We start from the raw sequence: 27,024 nt of genomic DNA, 5'->3' as shown, positions 1-27,024 counted from the left end.
TACTGAAATTATATGTAACAAATATCTAATTATAGGGGTGTTCAGTTAGCCTTCTTTATCCATTGGTCAGTATTGTGCCATTCACATTTTTTCTCCACCCACTCTAACATTTAGCATTGGGCAAGAGGTTCAGTCCACTTCATAAAAAAGACTTTTTTTTAGATTGACGAGGGCCTGGCTTCTTCAACAATAAAGTTTTCCAAAACCATGACAAAACAACCATTGACAAAGCCAAAACACCAGCAGCCAACACCAAAACTGTTGGCTTTGCAAATGCATGTTTTACATTGACATCAGATTGTTCAATGCCCAAACTCTCACTCCACAACTGAATCCAAGATAAACTATTTGTTGCTAGTGAACTGGTATTTCTAAGGAATGTTCAGTGAATGAAGAACTCAGTAAACATAACATTTAGACTGACTGTTTCATCATCTCACACAGCTAGAATATTTGCAGCAATTAAAAATTTAAAAATTATATTTGACCATTATTAATCCTATTATATGGCTGTCAGAAAAACAACTTTGAAGCAGTATAATCCAGTCTTTGTCCAATTAAGTCTCTGAATCAATGACTTGAAAATATGTACATTATCAATTTATTCTATTGCTATGCAGAGTTGGATTAAGACCAGAAATAGCCCTACCCACCCAAAAAAGTGACTCACATTTGTGGATCTCGAACTTTTGCAAACAATTACTTAACAAGTTTCAGATTCAAACTTGTGTCGAAATGTAACAAATGAAAAACCCTTTTTTCTCTCAGCCCTTTGTATTCCTTCACCCACCCACATACTATGCCCTCTCCCTCATTCTTCCATCATCTTTCCATCTCCTTTTGGATCTTCATCCCTTCTTTTCATAGACACAGGTCTTCCCGTTTTCTCCATTCACTTGTGTCCTCTTTCCTCCCGTCCAGCTTGTCTTCCTTTTTTTCTCTCCTGCCTCTAGATTATTGCCATTTCTGTGCCCATTCTGCAATGGAGAGGAATTTTCACTGTTGCTGTCTGTGTTTTCCTGTTCTGTGTCTATAAGAGTACCCCTTTATGACAGTACCTCATGCTTGACCCCCTTTACTTCTGTTGTCCCCTATTACTGTTCTATATGTTGAGAGAGCTTACATTACTCTTACAAAAAAAAGGGAAGGGGTCGAGAAGGGATCTCGCTATCAGGAGGGAGAGGGTGACCTTGTGGAAAGACAAAGGCCCAAGGGATACACTCACCTTAAATAAGTAATAGAGGATCTTCTCTTGTAGAGTATCCCTTACCCTACAAGAGAAGATCCTATACCACATGGGAACTGGTCAGTGTAATGAAGCAGGGGGAATTCCTTTCTTTTTTAGTATGACCCTCACACACTCTAATAGTGTTATGCTCATTGAGTCCACCCTGGCCCCTAAAAGTCAGGATGAGCTCAACCATATCCCACCGAGCTCTTTTGATATTGTTTCTACCACGGAGACTATAAAAGAAATAAAAATACCTCAAAAAGGCCAAGGTATCCCTTTATTAGTGGTCCAAGAGTGTATGGGTTAAAAAATTATCTGTTAGTGGGGTGCTTAGGATATAATGATCCTAAGACCCTAAAGAAATCGCCAACATGTTTTGACCCCTGTCTATGGCCTATCTGGTCCGGGGCATTCTTTAGGATGTAAAAACATTCAGTGCTCTGGTGTGGTGTACATTCACTATTTAGTGGCCTGTACATATAGCATGCAAACCTAAAATCGCACGCAAGGTGAGTTAAATCTCTCACATCTTTGTTACATCACTGTTCCTGTAACAGGAATAACAAAGCTTAAGTTACCTCAATAAAAGGCATTGGTAGTGTGTGGGAATTACCATGTGGATAGAGAAAGAAGAGGTAGACTTTTTCTACTCTAAGGGCACTTTCTGATGGCTTAATTTAACTATCAACTGAGTAGTTCCAAAACATTCACAATTTACAAGGAACTGTCATGCTCAACTGAGCTGTCCTGCAATCAAAAACCCCACCGGGTAGCTCACACGGTACAATGCCTATCCTAGATCACACACATATTTTGTGGTCATTGATAATCATGCCTTAAATGCAATCCATGCGTAGTGACATGCGGAGCAAAAAACACATAAGACAAAACAGCATCTGCATTCAGACTCTCATTTACCATAATTGGGATAATGGTCCTGCTCCTAGGTGTCCAGGGGAGCATGTCCCTGTAGTCAAACACTGCCATACGTTTTAAGAAACACCACCATAAAATTAAAGGAGAAAAATGTTTCTCTTGCAGTGAGATCCGTAATACACAAAACAAAACAGATATCGGCGTGTTATCACCAAAATCCTTGGGGATATAGTCCCCTACTCATGTCCTCAAGGGTAAGTAGTTTTTTGAGAAATCAATGTTCTCATTTAAAAGGAACTGGAGCATTAGAGGTATCCTGGTCCACACTGGACCACAAAAGAAGTAATAACCTAGACTTAATACCCTATGGAAAATTTCACCAGTACGGCCATTTTCCTTTAGGCCAACGCGCAGTGTGCCCACTGACAAAACATTTGAAGACCCTAGACCTGGGTCTTACCACCCCATGGGAACAGTATATTCACACAAACTGCAATTATGAAAATGTGGTCTACCTGATCAAATGTCCGTGTGACGTAGGTATGATGACAAGAAAAGTGAAAATCAGAACAGGAGCAATATCTGATGTAAAAAAGCCTCTACAAGACTTACAGCCCATTTTTTGGAGAAGAAACACACTGAGAATGAAATGTCTTGGGCAATCATAAAAAAATACCACACCTGTCAGGAATCATGAAACCTCTCTTGCAGATAGAACAATGTTGGGTTTATAGATTAAAAAAGCACAAGATCGCCTCAACGAGGAGAGCCCATGGAATTATCTTAATTCCCTGCACTAAGAATTATCTGACCATTGCCCAAATTTTACCATGATCTTCTCTTCCCAACTACTTTCTAACAAGAGCTCTACTACATCCCTCTATAGGCTCTATTAAAGCTTCGACTGAATTAACACACTTGTAATTTTCCCAGGGGCGGCACTTTTTATATTGCAATATATCGCCATAGTGGCCCCACCGCATCCCTCAAGAGACCCTTTTCATGGACTAAATGTCAATGAACACACAAGTGTTAATCACAAATTTTCCTATTAAGCGATGCACCCAAAAAGGCCCAACTGCTCTCAAGCCTTGTACTGTAAAAGGATTATTGCAAAAGGGAGCACTAACCAGGAGCCGCCCGTGCATATAAGAGTGGTGTGGCTGGGTGGAGGGGGATTCGACAGAGGACGCCGAGGGAAAATTAATTATTTATTTAATTTTACCTCAGCATCGCCTGTCAAGACACCCCCACCCGCTCCACCGCTCTTACCTGCACAGACCGCTCCTGGTGCCATCAAAGTAATCACTGGGGCATTATATCAATATCCATATTAAGAACCAAAAGACAGTTTGATCATAACAAAGCACATCCAGATGAGTCAAGATATTCTTCCATTCATCCATAAACACACAAGAAGATATAGAGGTGAGTCTTCCAAAAATGTTTTATTCTTCACAAAATAGAAAGATCCAGCCCAGCCAACGTGTTTCGCCCTTCAACAAGGACTTCATCAGGGCTGGGAAGCAAATACATACAAAAACTATTTTTAAAAACAAATAAAATATTTGCAATTCTACAATATCATTTTAGACTCCCTCTATTTATATCTATACATGTCATATTACAATCATTTTAAGATTCTGAACCCATCTACCAAAAACCCTCACCCTCCGTAAATGAACAATCTCACATAAATCCAAATTGCTGCAATATCTATTCCCTTAGGCCCCAGTCCTAGACAAAACAAAAATAACATGATTATTTTTTTCTGCTTTATAACATTTAATTAATAAGATGATTTTACAAAGTACTTACAGCACATATATATTGAACATTAACATCACCATATAAATGTTTCTGGATGTAGGATGTATAGGCGGTTTCAATATTGCAGATCATTAATGGCCATTGACACTGAGAACTCCTGTATAAATGGAGGGGGGAATTAGTGAGCTATAAGCTTCAATTTTATAAACAGCTCCATGCTTTACAAACAGCCACCTGTTATCTCCACATTCCTCACTCATTCTTTAAATCACCATACGATGTACATTGGGTTTTTAAAAAAATTAATCTCATCACAACCCTCCTTAATTTATTTTGGAAAATAAGTCTCCTCTCAGTCCTCCTTAATTCAAGAGATCCACAAACTCACCTTCTTTCATGGCCCTTCTCCTTACCGTATCAACATCTACTTCCTGGTTTTTCATGAATTACGGTGCAATTACTGCCAGCTTATAATGAAATGTTGCATGTGAGTATTCAGTCAACATTCTTAATAGAAAGTAAGTTATGGAGGATTGTATGAAAATCATTCAGTCCTATACTATACAGTCCCTCTATTGAAGAACAAGAAATAAAGTTGTTTCTATTTTATTAGCCAGAATATACAGACCATAACTCGTTATACTATACATTTTAGCAGAGTATTAAATAAGCAGAATGAATGCAAATAATTGTTTTTACTTAAGTTTAAAAAACTCAGATTGTTGGCATTTCTTAAAGGATATATTTTATCATTGACTCTGGTTTGTGAGTCATAGAGGAGTTACACTAAGACATGAAAGACATTACAAGAGAGGCCTTGAGCTACTGCCGCATAAACATTGCGTCTTGCAGCATGTTGTAAGTATGAATCAAAAGAGAAAATAAGAATAAAAATAAACTAGGGCACACAATAGAGAAAGAGATTCTAATTGTCAAAAGAGCTAATAGGTGAATGTGTGTAATGCATTGTAACTACATTTTGAGTAGTGCACATAAATGTTTTACATTACAATACTTGAAGTAAAGCAGTAATGAGAAAGAAGAAGGAATGAAAAATGCTAGAAATAAATCCTGTGTTGTTGGTCTATGTAGGACACCAGGCATAACAGCGAGAAGGAGGGTGCAAGCTCTCCCAAATACACTGCTTGTACACAACAGTACTTTAAAGGCAACAAGGTCGCTACACTTGATAAGTTATTAATAGACTGCAACTTTATGTTATTGAAGTGTGTAGGTATACCATCACAAACCAGAAACTTTAGGATTTCACCTAGAGATCATCTGCATGTACCACTGCCATACAGTAGAATCCACTTCCGAAAAGCCTTGTTTACATGTCCAGAGTGCCACTGGCCCCTCACCAGTGCATTGACTGCTCTATAGTGATCCTCTGTGGACATGGGTAAAGATACATATACAGCCTAACTAGATTAAAGGGTTCCTCCAATGATCATGTGTTGTATGCTCTCCCATTGTGTCTTTGGAGGTCGTCTTAATACCACTCTCTGCATGCTGTTAACCACACACATAAAACCCTGCATGTGCCTTGGTTGTGGGTAATTGTACTGGGTCTGAAGGAATTGCAGGGGAGGCAGGAGCAACTTGCAGCTAACGCACCACAGACACATTCACATAGCAACTGGGCACAAAATGTGTATACACGTGTCAAGAAGGACGCTACACCATACATTAAGATTAAAGGCTGTGTCACTATGTTAAGGATGTCTGAAAAGCAGACAGTTTCAGTTGAGATAAGAAAAAGCAACTATTATATTTTCCAAAGAGTCCACCTGCCTACACAATTGACAAGTTGCTGAACACTTCAGAAAAGACTGGGCTGAATGTCTAAGGGATCACTGCCCACTTAGCTTGTGCACCACAGACCTTTTGGTGAAGTTGCTTAACATTTTGCTGCAGTTGGTATGTGGTATCCCTCCCTTTATCTAAGTACATGACTGCTGGTTCTCATAAGCAAAGCCAGTTGGTGCAACCAAATGACTCAACTGGTTTAACTATGCAGCACCCAAGTGAAACAACATAAGATTCAGACTTGTGCTACCTATAGACAAACAGCTAAGGAGAAGGGTAGGTTGTGAAAATATGGGCTCCTGTACTTGACAACATCAAACTCATCATATGCACCACTTTGGGTGCAAGCATCAGAGTTTTGAAATTTTCATGGGACTACTACTAGCCAGTGCCAGAGATTAAGTGCCTGCAATATACGGGCTTGCATAGGTAGATTGACCACACTTCTGGCCTCTCAATTCTGTTCTACTTGAAGCTATTTTACATTACCTTTTAGGGTTGTAGAGGCAATGCATCAACATAACCCAGCTTTGTTTTTCTAGAGTATCTAGCTATATTAGCTCTATCTTTCTCAGAAAGAAGGCATCTGTTTTTCCTAACATCTTTAATGCAATGAGGAGACCACCCTTTGCTAGCTATGGGCATTCTCAAGTCCAATATAGGTCCTGCTTACTGTATTTTCAGAAATGCCGCCTCTCAATGAAGTGTATAGTGTCCTCAGTTTGTTGTCAAGTAAAGATCCTTTCCAATGGGCAGACACTCAGCCTTACCTTCCTTAAGCCTTAGCTTATAAAGAATCATCCAGCACTTTATTATGTCAAACACACTGGAAATAATACTTTAGTCAGCAGTTGGACCTTGACCTTGAAAAAGAAAACAATTTGTGTATCATTTACGTAGTTCTTGAAAACCCATGAGTGTTTTGTCGGTTCAGGTGCCACTCGTGGTATGTATAATTTGAAGAGCAGAGGAGATACACACAGTCCCTAGAGACCGTGTGCTCGACATGATAACTTTGGCACTCTATAACTCTTGATTACCTAGTGGGAAGCTTCACAAAGAAACGGATATTATGACAACCACTCCAGTGAAGGCACTGATTATGTTCACACAGTTCCATGACTTCATCTTGGGAGGCGGGCTTAAAATCACCTTCTGCACTCCGCATCTACAAAATGTCCCCAGATTGGCATGTAACGTGGCCGTAAAGCACTGTATTAGAGTAGAAATAGCAGGTGCCTCCATAGTGATGGAACACTATTGGGACGGAGCAGTCCCTCGCAAGGTTGATGGAAGTGTACCACTGCCCTGGGTGCCAAAGCCATCCTGATATCTGAATGCCTGATAATGATTTTTGGTCATGACCGAACATGAATCATGCATGTGCGCTATGACTTAGGCCTGTCTCTTGGACTGTGGTCTGCTTAGACTGGGATTCGCAGCCAAAGTGTTACCTTGAGGAGTCTACTGCTTTCACCAGGAGTCACATTGGGAGCAGCATCCCCTGTTTTTAGTGATCAGTAGAATGAACAGTTGAGTAGAGTTACCTGTGTCACTAGAGTGGTGCCTCCTGACCCAGCCTAGTAAAATTCCACTATTGTGTGCTTAGCTTGACCCTTGCCCTGCATTGGGTTGTGTGCAGCCTGAGGCTGTATGTGTGCCTGAGACATGGTACAGTGCTTAAGAAGTAGTGCAAGCAGTTGCGTGTGCGCCAATGGATGTACATGCGTCTGAGAAATAACACAGTGCAGGAGAAATTTCGCAAGCAGTTCCATGTGTGCGCCAGGTGGTTTGTGTGCCAGAGAGAATGTACAGAGCAAGCGAAATAATGTGAGCAACTGCGCATGCACACTAGGATGTGCCTGTTTCTGAAGGAAGGTATAGCACATAGGAAATAGTGTGTGATGTTGCATGGGCGTGCTGAGAAATATGTAGCCCGGGAAAAGGTACAGTACATTGGAGACTGAGTGCATCTGAATGCATGTTTGCACAGGGGTAGTATGTGCTTGTGAAGAGCACAATACACAGAAGACACTAGGTTCCATTTTGAAAGAGCCAGGACTTGCTGGAGGAGCAGAGAGAGGTGGAGGTTTCCACGTGACAGGTTTGTGTATTGCTGCTTTTCAGAGAGCTGGGTGGGACACACATTGAAGGTAGAAAGAGCCAGTGTTGTTGGTGCACTTCAAAAGGATCTCTTTGATTCAGAAAATACGTCATTGGTCAAAGGGTCTGGCCATATCTGAGGAAGTAGATGGCCTATAGGAGAATCATAAAGAGAAGGGATGTGGCAATTTGGTAACCTTTAGGAGACTGTGAGGGGACATCACCCAGGAGGATCAAGAACAATGTCTGGAGACTGTAGCAACAGCTTCTGCCTGACCCAAGTCCAGTGGGCCCTGTGAGGGGAAGGAGAGCGCTTGGAGTGAACAGGGTACAGTGGGGATCGCATTGTGTGGATCCTGGAGTGGAGTGTGAGATTCTGTTCAGTCACGACCGATGCACCAATTGGATTCCCAACTGCAAAACTGTTTTGCCCTATGTGTGTTGTATGTTTGTGTGTGTGTGTTTGTGTGCGTGTGTGTGTGACCCCAATTAAATATATATGCATGTATAAATGGTATAGTATGTGTATCATCTATGCAGATGGCAAGGTCTATTGTTGAGTGCGGGGAGGGGTCATGGCTCATAAGAGGCGAAGGTACGCCTTCAACTATGTATATATATATAAAGGATGCATAACTGATGTATCTACATGAACCCAAATCCAATTTACTTTTTCTGGGAAGCAGTCCAAAGGGACCCCTTCCCATTTGTGGATGAATTACCACCACTTTTAAAATAGTGGTAAAGTATTACTGTTTTGCGACCAGAATTCCGTCCCAAAACAGTAATACATGTCACAACAATTTAATATTTGGAAGGGACGCCCAAAGCACACCCCTTCCAAATGCCAAATCACAAATGCAAATTACGATTCGATAACAAGTTACCGAATCGCATTTTGCATTTTGTACTTTAAAAAGATCTTTTTCCAGTTTCAATATTGGCAGAATCGGGTCGTTTGCGATCAGAAAAATGCTTTGTTCATCTGGCCCTTAGACTGGTTTAGCCAGCTTCAGCCAACAGCAGCGGTCAAAACCCTTGGGTTCAGTAAAGATAAAAACTGAGTTATATTCGGGTCCTTTGAGTATTCACTCATTCACTTAATCTGCCTATTACGTGCTGCTCTACTTTGGAACATATATTATCTCTGATATTACGCGGGTACTACTAATACGTGCCTGTGTTGATCGATGGGGTAATGATAAGGATCCTCTTTCATATAAATATCAATTCAGTGTAAAATGCGTTGCAATTTGTACAAATCATGTTTCTTGCCTGTCCTTTAATCAAACAAGCATAACAACTAGTCACACTTTTCCAATTAACCTCTAACATTTTCGTAAGGGTTGAAGTTTTAATTAGTTGCGATGACTATTTTTATTCATTCGCTATCACAGTTCGTTGCTAAGCAACATTTTCGATGGCTCTTATTCCACATGTATATTAAGACAGCTAAGTGGGAAAAAGACAACATGGTTCGTCTAGTGTTACTGGATAACTAGATCGCAAGGCACAATATATTTAGCATCAATTAAATCAGAGTATTGCATATTTTCTGTCACATCATTTTTTAAGATTGCAACCCATTCTCCCCCTGGCACTGTTGTGTCCCAGCAGTTATTGAACTGTCTTCTTAATAGAAACACTGCAACACGTAAAAAAAGCAATTTTGTGCAAATCACGTGACCTCATTCATTCATTGCCGCTTTGAGTTTCCTCATAGTTCCCTCATGTCATAGCAGCAGCAAACGATTAAGTTGCAACAGCGAATAACCCACGAAGAGGATATTGCCTAGCAGCGACAGAATGTGTTCATTGAGAAACTTTAAACTTTTTGATTTTCCAACATATTGAAAAATTTTAGACAATCCACGCAATTTCTTACTAACAACCTCCAACAACGTAAACATTTGGGCATTACAAGACAACATACACATTTGGTGGTTTAGGATTTATATATGTAAGGGAAAACTACAGGCTCTATTGTTTCAATATGAATATGTTGCTTATTTTTAACTATTTTGAAAGGTCTTAGAAAAAAAAAGGCATTGTTTTGAGTTAGGTAAAAAGTGGCGATGTGTTGGGAAGTTGATTCTTAGACCAAAAATATTTTTACCAATTTCAATTTGAAATAAACTGTTGAGGGCTTTGAAACAATTGGCAGTTATTTTTCAATTAAAGGGATTTTTTTCCTTACTTAATGGCTCACTGTGTTTTTGTCTACTTTCTGACGCATTGGTGTTTGTATTTTGTGTTTACTTCTATGTTGCTGTATGTGGCTTTATTGTTAAATTGACCATTGTTCGCATTGGACACAAAGGGCCTGATTTAAAATTTGGCAGATGGGAAATGTGTCACACACTATCTTAATGACCTTAAACTAATGCAGACAGAATATCTGTCACGTTTGTGGCTGGGTACTCATCCACCAAACTCTAAATTGGACCCAAAGTATGCATATCTTACTGTACATGTTATGTCTCTTCCACATGACCTCTGAATCCACTTGATTGGCAGAAAGACACACTGACAGAAAACCCTTGTACCACTGCTCTAGTGCTTCACTGATCAAAATTGGATGGGCTCTATGGTATAGATCGAGGCAACCTAGTATGTCTGTATCCTATTGCATGGTTCTGTGCGTGAACACTAAGGGGTCTATTGCGATTGTGGGTGGACAGAGTCCGCCCGCCACAATGGCTAAAGGGACCACCCGCCATAGGTGTGGCGGTCCCGCAGTTGGCATTAGGATGCGCCCTGGAGGTGAATGTTTGACAATGTTCAACATTCCGTCCATCATCTTTTTGTGTTGCATTTTCACCCTAAGTGGGAAGGGTGTGCCCAGACGTGGGTCCCGTGCTCACTACGACACTGGAGTCAAGCTATCCTGGCTGATGAGGGCTGAAAGCCCGAAACCGGTCCTAGGATGCTTGATTCCTGTCCAGGGAAGACATGGCCTGGCAGTTCGGTCTGGACTGTTCCCATGAGGCATAGGCTCAAGACTGATTTGTATATGGCTATGTCTGAACTGGGGTGGCGTGGTGAGCAAAATAACGATGGATTAAACCCAGATCTGTGACTGGGGGTGAATGTTTGACAATGTTCAACATTCCGTCCATCATCTTTTTGTGTTGCATTTTCACCCTAAGTGGGAAGGGTATGCCCAGACGTGGGTCCCGTGCTCACTACGCCACTGGAGTCAAGATATCCTGGCTGATGAGGGCTGAAAGCCAGAAACCGGTCCTAGGATGCTTGATTCCTGTCCAGGGAAGACATGGCCTGGCAGTTCGGTCTGAACTGTTCCCATAAGGCACAGGGCCAAGACTGATTTGCATATGGCTATGTCTGAACTGTGGTGGCCGGTGAGCAAAATAACGATGGATTTAACCCAGATCTGTGACTGGGGGTGAATGTTTGACAATGTTCAATATTCCGTCCATCGTCTTTTTGTGTTGCATTTACATCCTAAGTGGGAAGGGTATGCCCAGACGTGGGTCCTGTGCTCACTACGCCACTGGAGACAAGCTATCCTGGCTGATGAGGGCTGAAAGCCCGAAACCGGTCCTAGGATGCTTGATTCCTGTCCAGGGAAGACATGGCCTGGCAGTTCGGTCTGGACTGTTCCCATGAGGCACAGGGTCAAGACTGATTTGCATATGGCTATGTCTGAACTGGGGTGGCGTGGTGAGCAAAATAACGATGGATTAAACCCAGATCTGTGACTGGGGTTGAATGTTTGACAATGTTCAACATTCCGTCCATCATCTTTTTGTGTTGCATTAGGATGTGCCCGCCACACAATGGCGGGCGCATCCCGCATTTTTTACATTGCGGCGGGCGGTGCTGCAAGCAGCCCCCGCCGCAAGGTAAAAAATGCATGTTGTGCATTTGATTGCACAACGTGCCAGGCACCGCACGGTGCCTGCCACCTTGTGCATGCAAATTCTGGGAGGTACCATAGGTACCCCCATGTGCACCTCCCACACCCCCCAACACCCTGGGGTCCCGCAACGAGCCCCCAAATGCAGAAGCTGCATGCCTTTCCATGGCGGTGTTGCCGCCATGGAAAGGCTGATCTCCGCAGTCATCTTAATATGGATGGCCGTGTCTTGCAGACACCGCCACTATATTAAACACTTTATCCGCCCGGTCGATGAGTCGTGGCGGGGGGGAATTGGAGGCGGGCGGTGGAAATTGGCAGGCGGATCACCACCGCCATGCGGGCGATGGCAATTTGCCCGCCAACATAATCGACCCCTTACCATTTTGTAAAACAAGTTTCACAGAATTGATAGCAATGTTATATTCCAAAGGAATGTGATTGTCAATACACCCTATAATTTCCTCCATGCAAAGGTATCAGTGAACAGATCATTTTTTGTACACATTTGTGCCATTGTACACAGAATTATATTTCTCCGACCTAGACTACTAAGCACACCATTTTGGTGTGTAGGCACATTTGTGCCATTAATGTAGGCACCATTGTGTTATTGTGTGCAAAATGTTGTTACTGTTTACAGACGTGTGTTAACGTGAGCCTATTCCTCTCACTTTGGATACTTTTATAACTATTAAAATACTTGTGTTACTTTATATAATGTACAATACAAAATGTGTTGCAGTGTACAAGCCATTTCATCCTTCAAGTGCTCTGGAATTTTGGTATACAGAATTGTATGCACTTGCATAAATGTATGCATCGCTATGTAAACATTTTTTTTGCTATTTAATGAGTTATGTTCTATTACAGAATCATTTGACTACATTCAGAGGTGTGTTACTGTACACACACTTTTGATACAGAAAATAAAATTAGGCTATTCGGTAAGGTTTAACTTTATGCAAATGTGACATTTGGGATAAACTGTGCATATGTATATGTGTCTGCAGGTCAGTCATGTGGGCCCAAGAAAAAAGAGCTTTTCTAAATGTTATGGCAGGCTTTATGGGTAGACGAGGTCAAATAGTGGGGTCGGTTAAAATGATAGGCCATTGTTTATTAAAAATAGTTCTCAGTTTGTGTTCGTTATGGAATGGAATCATTAGTCTTCTATTATTATTTTCATTACTGTCATTTTTACTGTCATCTTTATCTTGTTTCTTTGCATCATTGTGATCTCTAAATAGAATTAATTCCCTGCTGTCTCCATTGGTCTGGTTGATGACATTGGATACAGTTACCCCAGAGTAGCCACATTCCCAAAAACTGGTAGCAGCCTCATCCTGACACTTAGGGGGTCATTAGGATGGCAGACGGACTGAAGTCCGTCACCATCCTGGTGTAAACCGGGACTGTCCACCATGCATGCGGCGGTCCCGCACACCCAATCAGGATGCGACCGCCACCATGGTGGACGCATCCTGAATTTTAACATTGTGGTGATGTTAAAATGCCATGCTGTGCATTTCACTGAACTACGTTGCAGGCACCACATGGTGCCTGCCATGTAGTGCTGTGAAATGTAGGGGGGCACCCTCACCGCCGCCCAACACAAGGGGAGCCCGCAACAGGCCCCCATCACATACCCCACAAGCCTTTCCATGGCGGCATCGCTGCCATAGAAATGCTGGCTGTAGCCAGCATCATGATTTGGTGGACGGTGGCTGCTAGGCACCGCCACCATTCCGGGGAAAAATCGTGGTATGATTGCGGAAGGACCGCCACCGCATGGCTGCCGGTGATGGGCCTTCCGCATTCGTAATCGGACCCTTAGTTACATTTGTTTGGCTGCAAATTCTCTGCAGCCTCAACATCTCTCTATAAGGGATGCTGTCTTTTGGGTGTCTTGGGTGAAAGCTGCGTGCATGAAGTACAGCATTTCCTGCCATGGCTTTTCTAAGCAAACAAGATTCGATTTTGTTATTTTCTATAAAGATGTGGACATCTAAGAAATCTATTTCTATGGGACTGATGTGTGCAGTGAACTCAAGATTGACACTGTTGAGATTTATTTTGTCTACAAAATCATGGCACTGGCAGATGTTCCTTTGCATATTGCAAAACCATCATCGATGTAGCAAAGACAGATTATTACATTATTTTCCCAGACACCAGCATGTTCAGCCATTAGGACCTGCTCCTCCCACCAGCCCATGTGTAGGCATAGCTGGGAGAAAAGCAGGCTCCTATAGCAACTCCTCTCAATTGTTGAAAAATGTCATTGTTAAAATGAAAACAAATGTTATGTAAGCACCAGGAAATCATAGATAATAACATATTACTATGATTGTATAGTCGCATCGGTCGGCTTCTTAGATAATGTTTTACTGCATTGAGTCCATCATCATGCTTGATACTCGTATATAATTATTTAACCCCTTGGGTGCCAGGCCTTTTCCCCTCCTGTGCCTGGCGCTTCCCTAGTGGGTGGGTGTCATGACGAGATAGTCTCGTCATGGGCACAGCGCGACTGTGCTCCACGACGAGACCATCTCGTCATGGGCACAGAAGAGGATAATGTCCAGTGTCATCAATAAATAATCGTTGGACCAAGGGATATCATAAATCCTATGCAAGAAACCAATTGTATCTTTGATGAATGAAGGAAGATACACTACATGGCCTTGAAGAAAAAAGTCCACCTATTGAGATGTATTTTCAAATGCTGTTCCTAGCTGATATAATAGGTCATCCTGGAATAGGAACAATATTCTTGTGGACCTTAGGGATGAAGCATATTACAGGCAGCCCAGGATGATTATTTTGTATAAATAAATATTCGTATTTAGTGAGCAGGCCTTCATTTCTCCATTTTCAAAGTGTGAAATCCTGCATTCTATAGAATGCCTAGGTAATGTATAGAATGCCTAAAAATGCCTGAAAATCGAACGTCAAATTATGAAATGATTGATATTTTATACATTGCCTAGGCATTGTATATTTTGCCGGATTGTCTGCCGGCAAAGTATATAATACGCCTAATCCCGCCATTTTATTCCCGCCCGGCAATGTGTGAAATCCGGCATTCTATAGAATGGCTAGGTAATGTATAGAATGCCTGAAAATCGAACATCAAAGTATGAAATGATTGATGTTTTATACATTGCCTAGGCATTGTATACTTTGCCGGATTGTCTGCTGGCAAAGTATATAATAGACCTAATCCCAGAGACAGCACAAGTTATCAGCAAGCGAGGGGCAGAGACAGCATAAGTTATCAGCAAGCGAGGGGCAGAGACAGCACAAGTTGCCAGCAAGCGAGGGGCAGAGACAGCACAAGTTGCCAGCAAGCGAGGGGCAGAGACAGCACAAGTAACCAGGCAAAGAGCAGGTGGCAGCCGTGCGGTGGTGTGGGGAGCGACCTGCCTGCAAGCCGGGTCAGAGGTCGTGTATAGCATCCGGCTGAGGTTCCACAGACGCTCTGCCGTCATCCTTTCCCGTGGTTCTTGTATCACCATGTCGGAAGGGAGAGTAGTGCCAAGACAGGAATCACGCCATGCTGACATGCAACAACGGTTCTGCGATGAATTATCTCAAGTAAGAGCCAATGCTGCTAAAAATGGTGTTTTCCTAACCGAAACCAGTTACCAAAAGTTAGTGGACGATGTGAAAAAGGCTAAGACGACCATTAAGAAGGAACCACAGGACTTTTGGCTGGTGAAACACTATGACGTAATGATGGTCGAGAATACGACTAAGTTGATCTATCCTGTTAAAGAAGGTACTAGTGCTATTCAGTTTTACGTTGCGGACTCCGAGTTATTTGACGTACTCCATAAGGCCCATTTGGCTATTGGTCATGGAGGACGGGACAGGATGTTGAAAGAACTTTCACCCAAGTATAAGAACATTACCCGTCATGATATTGAGCTGTACATTCACCTTTGTGAGCCTTGCCAGAAGAAGCAAAAAGGTGTTAAAAAAGGTGTTGTGGTCAAGCCAATGGTTTTTTCTGAATTCAACTCCCATTGTCAGGTTGTTCTCATCGATTTTCAGTCCCATCCTGACAGAGAGTACAAGTTTATAATGGTGTACCAAGATCATCTCACTAAGTTTGTAGTGCTCAGGGCTCTGAAATCAAAGAGAGCAGAAGAAGTAGCCTACAAGCTTGTTGACATATTTACGTTGCTTGGTGCTCCAACGATTCTACAGTCCGATAATGGCAGGGAATTTGCAAACAATGTGGTAAGCAGCCTAAAGGAGTATTGGCCCACCTTGAAGATCGGCCATGGTAAGCCGCGCCACTCACAAAGTCAGGGGAGCGTCGAAAGAGCTAATCAGGACATTGAAAATATGCTGTGTGCTTGGATGCAAGATGAAAAAACTAGCTGCTGGAGTGAGGGATTGCGGTTCGTCCAACTTATGAAGAACATAGCTTTTCATTCTGGGATTAAGAGGTCACCATACAAAGCTCTGTTCGGCTGCAAAGCTAGAGTAGGTCTCTCGACGTCGTCCCTGCCTGACGACGTTTTACAAGACGGAGAGACTGAGGAAGAGCTCGAAAAAATAATAGAGAGCGTACAAACAACACAACAGCAGGAAGAAAGACGAGATGAATCAATACAAGAGGCACAGCTCCCTGCAGAAGACATAGCTGAGAATGCAATCCATGATGGAGGAAACCAAAACAGTGATGAAGCCATGGTTATCGAAGAGCCTTCCATTTCCGTGGTTACCGAAAATCCTTCTTCTTCCGCTATCTGTTGCGTCTGCTTAAAAGAAACCAGCAGTGCTCATACATGTCGAAAGTGTGGCCAAAACGTTCATGCCATCTGTGGACATTCTCCTAAAGATGATGACGGCAATGAAGTAGAAGGTTATGGGGTTAGCATTTTGTGCAATGTTTGCTTCAATATTGAGAAAGCTATCCAAAGTAAAATGGAATCGAAATCGAACCTTGAGATTCAGGCCAAAAAAATGAAAAGGGATTCTGACAAAAAATTCCTCCTGTGCCTTTGGGTGCCACTGTGCGAGTTCCGATTCCCGACGTCGACAAAGGGTGGGGTGACTCACACAATCTCTTGGCAGTTGTTATGAACGTGACGGAATATGGCTTTTACTGACTTGGAACTGCACAAGGAATCTTGAAGCAACTCTACGCCAGATCACAATTCACCGTATGTCCAAAGAACTTAATGAGAATTGAAGACCACTAAATACCTCTCCGATCTGCAGCTACTTCTCAGTCCACAGGAAGTGGCCAAGGATTCATCAGGTGTATGTGCAAGACAAAATGCCAAAATATGAGGTGCCTTTGTGTGAAAAAGAAAATTAAGTGCAATTCAAAATGTCACTCTAGCCTTTCCTCTTGCAACAAGTAGGTCATGCCAGTTCTGCTTTGTGTTTCACCGGTAACAATATTCTGTTTGCATTCTTCTTTAAGTCGTGAAATGTATGTACAAGATCAAAGTGCCAAAATAGAAGGTGTTTTTGTGCTGCAACAAGTAGGTCATGCCAGTTCTGCTCTGTGTTTTACCGGTAAAAATATTCTGTTCACATTCTGTAGGTCATGCCAGTTCTGCTTTGTGTTTCACCGGTAACAATATTCTGTTTGCATTCTTCTTTAAGTTGTGAAATGTATGTACAAGATCAAAGTGCCAAAATAGAAGGTGTTTTTGTGCTGCAACAAGTAGGTCATGCCAGTTCTGCTTTGTGTTCTACCGGTAACAATATTCTGTTCGCATTCTTCTTTAAGTCGTGAAATTTATGTACAAGATCAAAGTGCCAAAATATAAGGTGTTTTTGTGTGAAGAATAAAAGTGAGTACAATTCCACGTGTTACTCCGGCCTTCCTTAGTGTAACAAGTACTTCAATCTCAGTTCTGCTTTCATTGTTTTCCGGTAAGAATATCCTGTGCTTTATTTTGTAGTTTTGTTCTTTCAGCTTCAAATGCGTATTAATTAATAAAGGCTTCTCATCTTGTGCCCTTTTAACACTTTGCGTAAATGGTACTGGTCATTCTGTATAATGCCTAGGAATCTCATCTTGTGCCCTTTTAACACTTTCGTAAATGGTACTGGTCATTCTGTATAATGCCTAGGAATTGTGCAGAATGCCTAGGAAAAGTATGTAACATTTTCACCAAAAACTTATATTTCCTAGTTTGCCTCTAAACCATCAGGCATTCTATACATTACCTAGGCATTCTATACAATACCGGGATTTCACACTTTGCCGAATGCCTAGAATCTCATCTTGTGGCCTTTTAACACTTTGCGTAAATGGCACTGGTCATTCTGTATAATGCCTAGGAATTGTATAGAATGCCTAGGAAAAGTATGTAACATTTTCACAAAAAACGTATATTTCATAGTTTGCCGAAAACCACCAGGCATTCTATACATTACCTAGGCATTCTATACAATACCGGGATTTCACACTTTGACAGTAACATATAGATATATTAAAAGTTTCTTCTCATGAAGGCCCGAGAAGGAAAGGAGAGAGCCCTCGTGTACCGGATACAATCCTCGTCAATGCAATTCAAAGCACAAAACAATGTTAGCCTCCACAACGCATTACGGTGCCTTCACCTTGGTCACAGGTACAAGCGGTGTAGTGAAGGCAGCGATTTAGATGCATACATTGCTATGTTAGCATGAGCGCGTTAGATGTTAGAAAGCCATCTTGCCACTTTTGCTGCTTTTGCACACGACACTGCAGAGGCATGTTATTATTTGAGAACTGCTTGCTTGCCTTTTCTTCACATGAGAACTGTCTGTTGTTCACATCCCTTGTTCACATCCCTAGACGTGCACTGCGACCTTGGTCTGAACATTGTGTGCAAAACACTCTGAGCCGCCAGACAATGTATGTTTTTGAGCCCAGGTTGATCGGCCCACTCTCTAGCCATAATATGCACACAGCTGCAAATACCTGAATGTCAAGAGGCTTTAATATTACAGTTTGCATGCGTTAGAAACACATTCTGAAGAACAACATTTCCAGGCGCAGAGCAAAGCTGATCCTGTGATGTAATTCACCTAAGCTGATCTTTACGGTATGGGGTTCCCCATTCAAGCCTAGAGACGTTCTATTAGTATAATAATACTGGACTACTAGCTAAGGGAAGGTGGCTGTATTCCACTGTCATTTGTAATATGATTTCTCCCTTCATTTTCTATGGTATTGTAACAATGCTGATTGTTTTAATTATAATCATTTGTCTGCTTATGTTAGCCAAAGTACTGCATCTTAGGACACGTAGTTTATAAAATAAACCTTTTAAACTTTACCGTGTCTCTGATTACTCTTGTTGTGGACTGATATGAGAATAATAGCGAACAGGTATTTCTGATTCCTACCATTCCTGAGAGTACTCTAGGTCGCTTGTTCTGGGTTGTCTATACATTGGGACCTCTTAGAGAATACGGATAACGAATGGGACACTGATGCTGGTCAGATAGGGGTTCTGGGTGCTGAGGTGAGTTTTTGGTACACCACAATTCACTGAGGTCCTGGTTTCCTGCATATAGTTCTGTGCATGAGCAGAATCCCTGCAACATGGCGCACCTAACGTTTGGTCTTTTGATTTGAAATGCCTTAGTAGTGCTTATATTAGTCCACAACACCCTCCCTCTTGTCTCCAGATAACGGGAGTGACGGATTTCACCTACCTGTTAGTAACCTAATAGGTTCATACAAGCTTGTTAATTAAAAAGGTGCTTTATATTTCTGAACCCTAGTGCTACTGTAAAATACATTGTAGATAATAGCATTAACACCCTTTCTTCCAGAATTTACACATTAGATAATATTGTTTCATCAGTTGTTGATATCGTGTTGGATGATGTGTCTGTTTTGTATCATGGTCAGAATCAATTGCGTTCTATAATGCAGTTTGCATGGACATTGCAAACGTTAAAAGCTGGGAAAGTCCCCTGGGACTACATGAATACTTCATCATTATTCCTTCCTTTTAATCTAACTGCGAAACAACAATTCATGTCCATGAAAGATGCAAAATACTCATTACTGCATATTGAAAAGTTAGAATCTTTTCCTTTCTCAGTGGCCGAATTGAATTCAGCTGTGTGGCTTATCCACGGGTTAATCACATTGCCATTTCCTTTATTTAAATTCAGTTTGTGCATGAAACATTATGCCCTAGGCAGATATGAACCATTGGGTACTGCTTTCCTGTATGGTCAGTCCCATTTACATACAGGTGCATGAGAGAAGGTAAAGAAGTTTATTTGAAGGGTGAGGAATGCTCTTCCACACCTGATCATTCTGTAGTCTGTAGGCACATCCAATTGCATGGCACGTGCAATGTGCAAGCTCCTAATTTAGCATGCGTCCTGAAAGGGATTCCAGTGCCAGCTATTATACCATCTTTCACGTTGTTAGCTAACGGTAGTTATTTGCTTTTAAATAATGAGGCTTGCTGTGGAATGCTAGTGGAAATTCTTTACATTGTGACTGTATCACAGAGAGAAGTCTGCTGTAAAAATGTCTTTTTCCCATCCTTGCATGGGCGGCTGGATGTATTCATCTGGCCTTCCATTCCAACCTTGAAAGCAGAGTTCAACAAGATGAGCAGAATAAGGGCTCAATTGTCTCAAAAAGAAGTCGCTCTGACTTCGTCCCGTGAAACATTTGTCCTTCACGTAGCCAACACCCGTACCGAGGTGCAGGCGCTTTTAAATACTGATCTCCCACTTCATTTTGGTGCCCTGATTCAAACTATATTTAACGCCTCATCAAGAACTGGCTTGGCACATTTTTTCAAAATTGTGGGCTCCGGCCTCGTGACCTCCTTCCATACTATTTTTGGTGTGATACCGGCCTTTTTTCATTCTATTTTTTCCAGCGTCTTTGGAGTGCTCCCGTTGATTCTCGCCCTCACGGCTGGCATGCTGCTTTTGGTCTGCGTACTGCGCAATGGCTGCACACTTTGTGTCACGTGACAGCCTGTCCCGGCTGCTCCATCTTCGTAACAGGATGCTTGAATATTATGGAACTTTACCACTGGCTACCCTGAGCATAGCTTATAGATTATCCTTCCGGTTTGCCTATTTTTCATGCGTACAAGCAGTTTTTCATTGCCTAGATTGTCCTTTCGAATGGGCTCTGGATTTGTGCTTGTCAAACTCAGTGTCTCCTGCCCCGGATTATGATCGACTGATGAGTCCATTAGTGGCTCATGAGTTGGACTGTTCTGGTGTTAGGATTATGGCCTGTGGAGCGGCACATGGAGTCCTAGGGAATTGGGACATCGGAACAGTAGCGTATGACTTCTTGGCACAAAGTTATTTAGAAGAACACGCCAGTTGTCCTCTGAACGTGCTAGAGGCTCCAGTGGTCGAAGAACATGTATGTTCGTTTACGTTATTAGACTGGATGGCGGACACTTTTGCAACTCATTCCAATTACTTCCTTTTCGAAGCTGTTGCTACGTACTGTGCTTACACATTGATGGATTAACTTGATTATCGTCCAGCTTCCCTTGCACTAACCTAACTTTTTTTGCGTGTTCCAACATCTGGGCTCGTTGAGCCTTTGAATGATGTATTGACTTACCATTTTCTTTTTTCCCTTCATTTTGGTTTTTTTGTGTTTTTTTCGAACTTTCACTCCTCTTTATTTGGATTTCCAATACATGCACTTGGTTCCACTCTGTCGAACTTGAACTCTGCGTTCCTTTTTGTATCCCTAGTTGTTCGTGGTCCGATCAAGGGGGGGTGTAGTGAAGGCAGCGATTTAGATGCATACATTGCTATGTTAGCATGAGCGCGTTAGATGTTAGAAAGCCATCTTGCCACTTTTGCTACTTTTGCACACAACACTGCAGAGACATGTTATTATTTGAAAACTGCTTGCTTGCCTTTTCTTCATATGAGAACTGTCTGTTGTTCACATCCCTAGACGTGCACTGCGACCTTGGTCTGAACATTGTGTGCAAAACACTCTGAGCCGCCAGACAATGTATGTTTTTGAGTCCAGGTTGATCGGCCCACTCTCTAGCCATAATATGCACACAGCTGCAAATACCTGAATGTCGAGAGCCTTTAATATTACAGTTTGCATGCGTTAGAAACACATTCTGGAGAAGAACACTTCCAGGCGCAGAGTAAAGCTGATCCTGTGATGTGATTCACCTAAGCTGATCTTTACGGTATGGGTAGCCTAGAGACCTTCTATTAGTATAATAATACTGGCCTACTAGCTAAGGGAAGGTGGCTGTATTCCACTGTCATTTGTAATATGATTTCTCCCTTCATTTTCTATGGTATTGTAACAATTCTGATTGTTTTAATTGTAATCATTTGTCTGCTTATGTTAGTCAAATTACTGCATCTTAGGACACGAGAGTTTATAAAATAAACCTTTTAAACTTTACCGTGTCTCTGATTACTCTTGTTGTGGACTGATATGAGAATAATAGCGAACAGGTATTTCTGATTCCCACCATTCCTGAGAGTACTCTAAGTCGCTTGTTCTGGGTTGTCTATACATTGGGACCTCCGAGAGAATACGGATAATGAATGGGACACTGATGCTGGTTGGATAGGGGTTCTGGGTGCTGAGGTGAGTTTTTGGTACACCACAATTCACTGAGGTCCTGGTTTCCTGCCCATAGTTCTGTGCATGAGCAGAATCCCTGCAACAGCGGCAGTCTATCATAATTAATATGAACCTTCACACCTGATTCTATTGTATTTCTCGCCCCTGATTGGGCTTCCACAATCAAAATATTCATGGTGCATTATGGTCGTAGTAGTTTGAAGATGCTACATTCAAACCCTCCAATGGGTCGAAATTCATTGTGTATTGTGCCAATATAAATAAAATCCAGGCATCCCGTCATCTGCCTTACCAAAGGTTGAGAGGGCTCTCAAATGCAGAAATCTGTGATAGCATGTGACGTCCCTCGCCAATCATCACTTACATAGCGCAGGCAAAACAAAGCTGTTTTAGAGGTGGTGCAGCCTCAGACGGCATTGGGCTATGCCATAAATGTATTCAAAGTTTCTTCTCACGAAGCCCAGAGAAGCAAAGGAGAGTGAACTTATGTACTGGATAGAATTCTCTTTAATGCAATTCAAAGAACAAAACAAACAGTTGTTTTTTTCAGTGAATTTCTAAGATTTTTTAATTCAATTTTCTAACTATAACGTCCCTGTAACCTTTGTTTTTTTCAGTGACTTTCTAAGATTTTTTCAAAGCAGATTGGGAAGCTGCCGCAGTCCACAATGGAGGCAGTGGTTATCCCACTGCTGAAACCAGGGAATCCAGCATCTGATAAAACGGTGTATAGACCACTCTCTATGCTCAATTTGGATTATAAAATCCAGAGCAGAATTCTAGCCACTCGTTTCTTGCCGCATATGGGGGACCTCATACATCAAGACCAAGCAGGGTTTATGCCATCCCGGAATACTGCAATGAATGTCAGGAGACTACTGCGCCTGCTCCAAGCTGACTCATACTGTAAGGAGGAAGCTGTGATTTTTGCAGTAGATATAGCAGAGGCCTTTGACAGCCTCACATGGTCGTACCTGTTCTGAGTGATGCAAAGGTTCAGATTGGGGACTGAATTTGTGGCGTGGATTGCCTTACTTTACACAGAGTTTACAGTCAGAGTTAGGATGGGCAAGCTCATTTGGACAGCTACAGTGTGGAACGGGAAACAATGCAGGGGTATCTACTATTTCCCCTGCCATTTGCCTTGGCCATGGAACCCCTGGCGACCAGGGCTAGGAAAGAACATTGCTACAGTGGGCTTGAGGTGTCAGGACAGATGCACCACATAGCATTTTATTTAGATGACCTACTGCTATTCCTTAGCACCTCCGCGAGGACCTTCAGGGAGCCGAAAACTACTGGTGCCACTTGAGAGAGTGGCAGGCCTTCAGGTAAACTGGACTAAGTCATGTCTCTTCACCACTATGGAGGGAAGAGAATGACCACTGGCTTTGTAGGGAATCTTATGGAAGAACAGATGCCTGCCATATCTGGGGGTCCAGATCTATCATGCCCAGGGGGACCTGCTAGAGGGAAATGTGGAGAGAGCATTAAGAGGAGTGGAAGCATGTTTTGATTTTTGGGGGACCCTTCCCCTGCCAGTAGCAGGCAGGGTGGCTTTGCTGAGATTATTATAACTCTTCGAGGCACTCTCGGTTTGGATCCCTGCGGGGATGTTTCGGAATCTCTAAGCAATGATGACTGGATTTCTATGGGGAACGGGGAGACGAAGAGTAGCACTTACAACAGTAATGAGACCAAAAGCAGAGGGAGGACTGGCGGTGCCAGACTTTGAATATTATTATATAGCTTCCCAGCTGCAATGGCTCATGAAATGGATAGCGAACCGAGTGAGAGGGACAGCGCAACAAGGGGACACTGCACCAAGCCTGAGCCCCCTCTCACGAGTAGTGCTGCAGCTTCCCATCCAGGAGAGAGATAGCACCACAAAATTAAAAGTAATTGGCTAGTGTTGGAATAGAAGCCTACAGAGATGCAAGACTAAGTGCACATATGCCCCAGATGTCTCGTTGTCTATTTGCGAGGCGCTTCCACATGGGGGAGACTGGTGAGGCTGGATAGAAGTAGGAGTGACTATGGTTGGGATGCTGTATGAAGAGGGAACCTTGCTACCCTTTAATGATTTCAGGGAGATGTATGAAGTACCCCGGGGAGACTTCCTATTGCACACTACCTTTACGGCAGCAATACGCAAACACTGGGGAAAGGAAATGCCAGGACCGCCTACATCAGAAGGATGTCAATATTTGGTATCTGCGGCAGGGACATAAAAAGCAATCACTTGCTTATACAGGAGGCTCGGCCATGCGACACTCCTGGACCTTAGCAAGCTACAGCAGAAATGGGAGGAGGATTTGGGGAAACCAATTGCCAAAAAAGCATGGGGGAAGCTGGTAGAACGAGCAAGCAGGAGCACCAGAAACGCCAGACTTCCACCTGTTCAATTCTATGTCCTTCATAGAGCATACCTAATGCCAGGTCGCATCAATAGGTATTTCAATATAAGAACAGCAGTATGCCCGCGCTGTAAGGAGGAGGGGTTGGAATTCCTTCATATGTTCTAGAGTTGCCCAAGTATAAGGGACTTCTGGAGCACTGTGACAACAGTGCTGGATGAAGTGACGGAAAGGGAAGTAGCCACAACTCTGGGACACTGTCTTTTGCATTGGGTCCCCCATACTGCTAAAAATAAGGTGACAAGTAAGTTTCAGGACTTGAGCCTTGTATTAGCAAAGAGGGATATCACAAGCCACTGGAAGGCACAGTGGGGCCCCAGTGTAAATAGACGGATGAGGGATTTTATAAAGTGGGTGGCCTGTGAGGGAGCAGTAAGGCTCTGGGTAGCCAACAAAACTGGTAGTGAGAGATCACTAGATGCAGCGACAGCTTGGGCAGCTCTGGTGGGACTGCTGAAGAATCCACAGTCTGAGGTAAAGGGAACACCGCAGGGAGAAGCACAAGAACGAGACACAGGAGATAATTGCTCATAAGTTATTAAGGATAGAGCTGCGGAGAAGAGGGTGCAGAAAGCAGAAACCCCCCTGTACACATAGACATGAGGACTAGAGGGCAGCACTCTGCCCGTGGGTACAAGTACACATAATACTCCTTGAGGGGGAACTGATACTTGCTACACATGACACACCTGGCTGGGGAGGGAAGTTATTGGCAAGAGGCAAGCAAGTTGATGCAGCAAGAGAGAGCTCGCACCCAGGCAGGGAACATTGTCACTGCTAGGCGGACCTTCATTTTGCCTCTTTCTGCTTGTTGCTCCACTATTGTTGCTCTTTCTGCTTATTTCTGGCCTTTATTTTACCTCTTTCTACTCGTTTCTGACTTCTATTTGGCCTCGTACTGCTCGTTTCTGACCTTTATTTTGCCTCTTTCTGCTCATTTCCGATCTATACTTTGGCTCTTTCTGCTTGTTTTTGACTGCTATTTTGCCTCTTTCTGTTCATTGCTGGCATTTATTTAGACTCTCTCTGCTCATTTCTGACCTTTATTTTACCTCTTTCTGCTTGTTTCTGACCTTTATTCTGCCTCTTTCTGCTAGTTTCTTACCTTTATTCTGCCTCTTGCTGCTCATTTGTGACCTTTATTTTGCCTCTTTCTGCTCATATCTGACCTTTATTCAGCCTCTTTCTGCTAGTTTCTAAACTTTATTTTGCCTCTTTCTGCTCGTTTCTGACTTTTATTATGCCTTTTTCTGCTGGTTTCTCACCTTTTTTCTGCCTCTTGCTGCTTGTTTTTTACTTCTACTTTGCCTTTTTCTACTCATTTCTGACCTCTATTTTGCCACTTTCTGCTAGTTGCTGACCTTTATTCTGCCTCTCTCTGCTCATTTCTAACCGTTAATCTGCCTGTTTCTACTCATTTCTCACCTTTATCGTGCCTTTTTTTGCTCATTGCTGACCTTTATTCTGCCTTTTTCTGCTTGTTTCTGACCTTAATTCTGCCTCTTTATGCTTGTTTTTCACCTATATCTTACCTCTTTCTGCTCATTGATGACCTTTGGTCAGTCCCCTTCTTCTAATTTCTGGCCTTTATTCTGCCTCTTTCTGCTTGTTTCTCACCTTTATCTTGCCTCTTTCTGCTCGTTACTGACCTTTATTCTGCCTCTTTCTGCTCATATATCAAATTTATTTTGCCTCTTTCTGCTCTTTTCCCCCAGGCTCCTGCCGGCTCCCCGCTCCTGCAGGAGCCGGCATTGCTCTCACAGACAGGGGGCTGCTAAACATGCAGCTCCCTGTCTATGAGAGGAATCATTTAATCTGTTTCCCTGCCCCCTGGAAAGCGGGCAGGGAAACAGATGAGACCTCCGCTTCCAGCAACCAAGAGCATTTTATCAGCTCCGCATGCTAGAAGTGGAGTGTTTGCTCAGACTTGACGTGAGCTGTCAAAGTTCCCAAAAAGTCACAGCAAATAGCCATATCCCTGAGGTGAGCACCAGGGGACATAGCAGGAGCAGGGCATGGAAGGTGGCCATCCCCAGGGCAAATATTGGCTCCAGGAGTAGGGCAGCATGGCCCACCTCATTTCATATCCAAAGGCCTGCCCTGGGGTGGTGGTGGTCCCCAGGGCTGAGAGCAGCCCGGTAGGGGGGCTGCACAGCCCTCTCCTTCTTTAAGCACAAAGTGTAGGGAGGTGGTGGGCCCCGGGGCTCGGGGTGCCTCCTCACAGCCCCCCTAAGCATTTTATTTTAAACCCTGGTTTGGTGGTGGTCCCTGGAGCTCGGGGTGTCCTCACGCCCCTCCTAGCATTTAATATGTAGTCCCGGGAAGGAGGTGTTCCCTGGGCCCAGAG

The 27,024-nt window shown here is 42.9% G+C and overlaps 1 pseudogene; it reads left to right on the top strand.

Moving 5' to 3' along the window:
* The first annotated feature begins 15,188 nt into the window (after positions 1-15,188).
* LOC146789433 (KRAB domain-containing protein 2 pseudogene) lies at positions 15,189-23,243 on the top strand (annotated as a pseudogene).
* The last annotated feature ends 3,781 nt before the right edge of the window (positions 23,244-27,024 follow it).

The sequence above is a fragment of the Triturus cristatus genome, chromosome 10, assembly GCF_964204655.1.
Source record: "Triturus cristatus chromosome 10, aTriCri1.1, whole genome shotgun sequence".
In the NCBI taxonomy this organism is placed as follows: Eukaryota; Metazoa; Chordata; class Amphibia; order Caudata; family Salamandridae; genus Triturus; species Triturus cristatus.
Note: the sequence above shows the minus strand (reverse complement) of the source record. Positions and strands in the feature narration are given on the sequence as shown.